The 6,993-nt window shown below is 47.0% G+C and overlaps 1 long non-coding RNA gene across 1 annotated transcript; it reads left to right on the forward strand.

Annotated features, from left to right (window-relative positions):
* The first annotated feature begins 5,445 nt into the window (after positions 1-5,445).
* LOC310845077 lies at positions 5,446-6,519 on the forward strand. The gene is made up of 2 exons (XR_014564444.1): positions 5,446-5,872; positions 6,229-6,519. It is a non-coding gene; the product is annotated as an uncharacterized lncRNA (long non-coding RNA).
* Positions 6,520-6,993: the final 474 nt, after the last annotated feature.

Genomic DNA, 6,993 nt, shown 5'->3' on the forward strand with positions numbered 1-6,993 from the left:
GTAGCCTGAAAGCAGGCATGACTGGCTGGCTAGAATCCTGAAGAGGACCACTCCACAGTGCAGGGTTTTTTTTGTAATGCTGAGAATAATAATAATAATAATAATAATAATAATAATAATAATAATTTTTTAAAAATTATTTACATTGCGCCCACCCCAGCCATAGCCGGGCTCAGAGCGGCTAACAACAAGTAAAAATAGCACAGTGTATATAAAATCACACAGTCAATTAATTAAAATACATTCTAAAATCAATTCAGAATTAAATTAATGGCAACCGTTGGGCTAGAGTTCTATGAGGGTTACAGAAGGAGAGAGGGGGTCAGACTGTGCCTTGGCCAAAGGCCTGGTGGAACAGCTCTGTCTTGCAGGCCCTGCGGAAAGATGTCAAGTCCCGCAGGGCCCTAGTCTCTTGTGACAGAGCGTTCCACCAGATTGGGGCCACGGCTGAAAACATCCTGGCTCTGGTCGAGGCCAGCCTAACCTCCCTGTGGCCCAGGATCTCCAAGATGTTTTTATTTGAATACCACAAGGTCCTCCATGGGACATGCCAGAAGAGGCGGTCCCGTAGGTACGAGGGTCCTAGGCCGTATAGGGCTTTAAAGGTTAAAACCAGCACCTTAAACCTGATCCTGTACTCCGCCGGGAGCCAGTGCAGCTGGTATAGCACCGGGTGAATGTGATCCTGTGGTGAGGACCTCGAAAGGAGTCTCACCGCAGCATTCTGCACCCGCTAGAGTTTCTGGGTCAGTCTCAAGGGCAGCGCCATGTAAGTTTATGCTTATTGGGTGTTGAAGCCAAGCAACAGACTGACAGCTTTCTCCATCACACTCTACTTGTGATCTTCCCAGAGAAATCTACCTGGTCACAGCTGTGGAAAAATAATAATAATGGTAGAAAGGCACAGGATGAGACCACCAGTCTACTTAGTTCAGTGTTGCAAGGCATATGCTCTGCTGCTGAGCGACTTCTTTATCTGATCCAGAAAGACAATTAGAAAGTTCCTATGTCGTTTCCATTTTTGCTTTGCAACATGGCTTTAAAAACTTTAATAGTTTGATTCATGCCACTCTTCTTAAATTCTGCTACCCTTCCACAGCCGCGGGGGAAAAGAACAAGTAAAAAACAAACAAAAAAAACCCCTCAAATCAACAAAATATCAGGTTACACACTGCTTGGTATATACCATGTAGAATCTAACCACTTACCCATAGCATTGACACGTTACAATAGTTGACAGTTTTTCACCACTGAATGGTTATAATAATAAACTATTCCACAGGCCTATAATTTTGAATCACAAAATTTACCACAAACATAAAGTGCATATGCTACGGAGAAACCATTATGCTCTCCTGGAGATAATAATGATTATCTTGAAACTGAATACAACGTATTAATACAAGGGTTGAAATAAAAAAAGGTTTGACCCATGCATTACACACTGTAAAGGAGGCATTGTATTCATGAGCAACCAGGGCAGCAGTTTACCCTTGGTTTGCTGCTTCAACTGCCACTGATCAGGCCTATGTTGTGGCAGGATTGGCACCTGACCAAGCAATGCCTTGCCTCTCTGATGATGCATGAGAAGCTGCCTTCTACCAGCTCAGAGGGTTTGTCAGTCTAACCTAATATTCCCTGCTGTGATTGGCATAAGCTTTCCAGGGTTCCAGGCAGAAGGGCTTTCATGCCACTTTCTACGCAGTCTTTTGCAAGGGGAGAAGCCAAAGGTTAGGGTTGCCAGAGTGCCCTGGGATGACCTGAAGTCTCCAGGTTTGCCTGCCCCCCACCCATGTGGCAAGAGGAGAGCTTGACTGTGCAGGTGGCCAAGAGCACCTCACTGTACTTATTTATTATTGCTGTGTATGCAGCTTGCTGGAGCCTCAGAGCTGCAGGAGAGGGCCACCAATTATTGCATAGAATTTCTGGGGTTGCTGACATGCTCTGGGTGACTGGCGCATGCTTAAAGTGCCTGGCTTGGCGACATCACCCATCTCCTGTGACATCCCCAGAGGCCACCCCTAGATCTCAAGTTTGAGCCCTGAAATCTTAGCATTTGGGATGCTCCTGACCGGGCGTGGGAACTGAACATGGGGCCTTCTGTATGGGAAATCCACCGTTAAACCAAGGTCTCCCTGCACAGGGCTGGGAAGCTTCAGATTTGAGAAGGTCCTGAGAGGCCTAGTCCTTTATAAGTGAGGCCTTATATCCCCAGATGCTGACAAATGCATGAAGCCAACTCTATAGTCACCCTTTAAATTTCTCACACTGCACTAGAGCAGGGGTCGGCAACCTAGAAGAAGAAGAGGAAGAGTTTGGATTTGATATCCCGCTTTATCACTACCCGAAGGAGTCTCAAAGCGGCTAACAATCTCCTTTCCCTTCCTTCCCCACAACAAACACCCTGTGAGGTGAGTGGGGCTGAGAGACTTCAGAGAAGTGTGACTGGCCCAAGGTCACCCAGCAGCTGCATGTGGAGGAGCGGAGACGCGAAGCCAGTTCACCAGATTACAAGTCTACCGCTCTTAACCACTACACCACACTGGCTCATAGGCCACAAGCAGCCCATGGGGGTCGTTTAACCGGCCCGTGGACCCCTGCCGCCTGCTCGGTCAGCTCCCATGCACTTTGCTAAACTGGTGTGGAGTGGAGTGGGGACTGCCTTCCATGACGCTGGGTGGCTTCCCATTGGCTGCAGGAAGTTCCGTGCCATGTTTGTGTGTGTGTGTGTGTGTGCTCTGGCCCACCGCGGCATCTGCAGGACCGTGAACCACCCCAAGCCGCAAAAACTTTGCCGGCCCCTGCACTAGAGTGATGCTACATTGCTGGCTATCTGTGAGATTAACAGGACTGCTAGATCCAACTGCCTGGAATGGCTCAGAGGGCCAGAACTTGGGCAGCAGTGGAATGCTAAGGGGACCTTAGTTCCTGCTAAGGGTGCTTGGCACCTGGCAGCTGAAGGCCAGTTTCTGATGATGCTCCTGTTCATAGAGGCAACAGCTTCAGGGTGGCCACCATGGAATGCCAACAAAGAAAATGAAATTCATCACCGAACAAGACAAAAGAGCAAACAGGTTTGCAGTGAGTTTTCATTTGTTAATTTACATCTGCTGATTTATTTTTTAACATAAAAAATTGCTATGATTTAAATAGAAATCCAGTACATCTCACTAGTGTGTGTGTGGGTGGGTGATCATCTGGTGACCCGTGTTCCTGCTCAGTCTACTGCTAAACTTTTGGTGGGTAATTTCATACGTTCCTGCTCTTCCTTTCTGAAGGTGCTTCATCTTTAAACCTGACTTAGACCAGGCTGACAGAAGACTGTACTCAGTGAACAGGGCCACTCTAAACAACTGCTCCAGGAGGCTCAGTGAAAATGTTGGGAAATGGAGCATCGACTGGCAATCATTGGGTGAGCTGCTCTCTCCGGTCCCTTGTCGTCATTGAATTCCTTTCAAGAAACCATGTCCTATAGTCCTTGCCGTGATTTCTTTCTTCGAACCAAGGGGCAAAACACAAGGGAACTCATATTCATTTAGCCCTCATGGTCCCAGGGCTACATCTGAAAAAATGTAGGAAGGGGGCTTATCCACACTTCTCATTCCTCCATTCTTTCCTGGTAAAGGTCTGCATTTTAACACTCAGTGTCCAAGCATTCCAACCCCACAAGCTTTCCCCATGAAAACCCGCTCTTTAAAACTGTATCGAAGCAAACGTCCATTCAGGCTTTCTGTGGATTGGCATCTGTTCCAACTGAGCTTTAAAAAGTGGATTCTTGTGGGGAAAGCTCTTGGGTGGAAGCTCTCAGAAGACCATGCTTGGAAACTGCAGAGGAAAGGTCAGTGTAGGTAAGCCTGGTGTCTTTTGTAGGCCCCCAAAGTGACAAAAAAAAAAAAAACCCAAAGACCAGATAGTGCTAAGGACCCTGCAAACTGAATATTTCGTGTCTGCATTTTGTCACTTCCATTGGGCAAGGCTTCAAGTCGCGCCTTGCCAAGAAGACTCCAAGAGAGACATCTCCAGCTCCTTAAGCTGCTCTTTATTTCCAGTCACTAGAAAACTTCCCATCATTAGGATTGGCGGCATCTTGTTTCTTCCGCAGAAATCAATGGGAGCTATTAGCTACTGTGGGTGAAAGTCAATAGGCTGCAAATGAGAAGGCAGTTGATGTGGGAGCAGAAGCAGCTCCTTCCCTTCCACCCCGGTGTTAGCAGTGGCAGCGTCTCAGCCAGGAATAGGGACACGGGAGAAATTTGGTTCATCTCCCATGCAAACTTCCCCAAACAAGGCACGAACCGAAACACCGCTCTCCTTCCAAACGTGCCCTTCTCTGAATTTTGTGATTCAGCAACTCCTGACGAAAAACGTGTGTGCAAATGTGCATCTTAGCAGAAAGTCTGTATAAAAATGCACGTACAGGAATTCAATACAGTGGAACCTTGGGTTGCGGACATAATCTGTGACGGAGGCATGTCCATAACCTGCAGAGTTTGCATCCTGAATCACCGCGTCTGTGCCGCCGCTGGCACAATTTGGTGCTTCTGTGCATGCACAAAGTGCGATTTAGTGCTTCTGCGCATGCACGAGCAGCGAAACCCAGAAGTAACCCATTCCGGTACTTCTGGGTTTCCCGCAGTCTGCAACCCAAAAACACGTAACCTGAAATGTCTGTAACATGAGGTATGACTGTATTTCAAGAGCTGATGCAAAATTGAATGTAATAGTAACTATTGCAAGTAAATGCACATTAGTTAGGAACATACATTGAAATGCTGGTGAATAGTTATGGAGACTATTTTTAAAGGAAATTGGCAAACTGATGCAGAAATGTGGCAAACTGAACTTAAAATTGGGGCAGAGGATCATAAACCAATAGAAACCAAAATGGACAGATTCACCCATCTACAGCACAGATAGGGTGGAAGGTTTGACACCCATCTTAACTGCACCCCATATAATTAGTATTATTTATGTCACCTTTCCTCCGGCAGGAATTCATGGCAGGCCCCCCACTTTCTCCAAAGCACAGGAGGACATGGATGTGAAATCAGGATATTTGTACTGCTGTTCTTCAAAAGTTAAATAGCTGGTGAATGCAGTGCTTTTCTTCGGGGGGGGGGAGTGACGGTACTCCATACCCTTGAGTAACCCTGGGGGGAGGCAATGTGTGTGTGTACACATGTATATTCTCTGGGATCATAGCTCTGGGGGTCAGGGAAGTGTGAACCTTTTCCCTGACACACAAATACATATTGAGGTCTCAGTCTGATTTGGATGGCATAATCAGTTTGGTTCTTAGTGGGAACCACTGGCTGGGTCAACCTTTTGAGAGGTTCGAAATTAAAAAGGCTAGGAGGGCAGCGAAATGCCAGAGGCTGGGGTCAGAAGTGCTTGCTGCAACTTATTTGTATTTATTTAGTATTTTCACTTATCGCCCACCCTTTGCTAGATGACCCAGGGAGATCACAATTCAAATTAGGATCACAAAACAAAACCACAAAAACTACCAATATCGGAATGACAAAACAGCAACAGGGCACAGCAGGAGGAGAGAAGGTAGCCACACATCCAAAGGCCTGGGCAAAGAGGTGCCTCTTGTCCAATCCTCAAAATGGATACAGCAAAGCTCCTTGGAAGTGAGGTCATTCCTCTACCTGAGGACCACCACAGAGAAGTCCCTGTCCTACGCTGCTATCCCTCAAATCACAGAGGGTGGGGGCCAGGCAGGTCCTTCCCTACAGTTCCCTAAAGAACAACCATGTGTTTTCACTCTCTGGGGCACGACAGTAGATATGAACCATGAGTACGCACCACAGGTTTCTGTGTACATGAGTAGCCAAATGGTTGTCATTCTGATTGATGTGCTGTCGCTGTGGGTTAAAGCCTCAGCGCCTAGGACTTGCCGATCGAAAGGTCGGCGGTTCGAATCCCTGCGGCGGGGTGCGCTCCCGCTGCTCGGTCCCAGCGCCTGCCAACCTAGCAGTTCGAAAGCACCTCCGGGTGCAAGTAGATAAATAGGGACCGCTTACCAGCGGGAAGGTAAACGGCGTTTCCGTGTGCGGCTCTGGCTCGCCAGATGCAGCTTTGTCACGCTGGCCACGTGACCCGGAAGTGTCTCCGGACAGCGCTGGCCCCTGGCCTCTTGAGTGAGATGGGCGCACAACCCCAGAGTCTGTCAAGACTGGCCCGTACGGGCAGGGGTACCTTTACCTTTACCTTTACCTAGAGAGCGGGAGGCAGGATCGAGGAAGTGGTGCCGATTCTCACATAAGGGAGAAATGCTAAAAGAATCAGGACACTTCTGAAGGCTGTGTAAAGTAAGGCTGCACATGACATTTACGATATTGAGACTGACATCCCTGGCCAAGCTTCCTAACAGCTTCCCCAGTCGAACCACCAGGGCGTTAGCAGTTCCAGAGTAAAAAACGAGCATCACTCCTGGGGAACATCAGCCGAGACTGCTACCAGGAGGACCACCAATATTATTACTAGCTGCAATAAAAAAAGCACTTCTTAAAATGTTTTTTTTCCTCCACCTAATTGTCAAAACTGAATAATATTATCAGCTTTTTCATCCTTTGAGTATTTCTCTAATAAGAAAGCAGAGAGATGCACAGCAAATAAAAGCAGAAGATTTGAGGATGCAAAGCAATCATGCAAAATGACTTTCATATCAGTTCGATAAGCAGCTGAAATTTAATAACTACATCTCTCCTATGGTGCCAGATGAAAGTTTAATACTTTATGCTTTGCTTCCTTCTCCCCCCTCCCTTGCATGATGCTCATTCAGAACCATAACTTTTCCTTTTATAGTCTATGGTGTATGTTTTTTTGAAGGGGGGGCAGTTGACAGGGTGGAGGGAGGTTAGGTGTTGTGGATTAATCAAGGCTCTGGAGACACAAGTCAAATTCTAGTCTAGTTTAGAGAATAATGTTTTCCCCTCCTTACTCATGGCCCAGCAAAAGAACATTGTCAGTCATAAAGAAAATGAT

The sequence above is a fragment of the Podarcis gaigeae genome (genome assembly GCF_964106915.1).
Source record: "Podarcis gaigeae genome assembly, chromosome: 1".
NCBI classification, from domain to species: Eukaryota; Metazoa; Chordata; class Lepidosauria; order Squamata; family Lacertidae; genus Podarcis; species Podarcis gaigeae.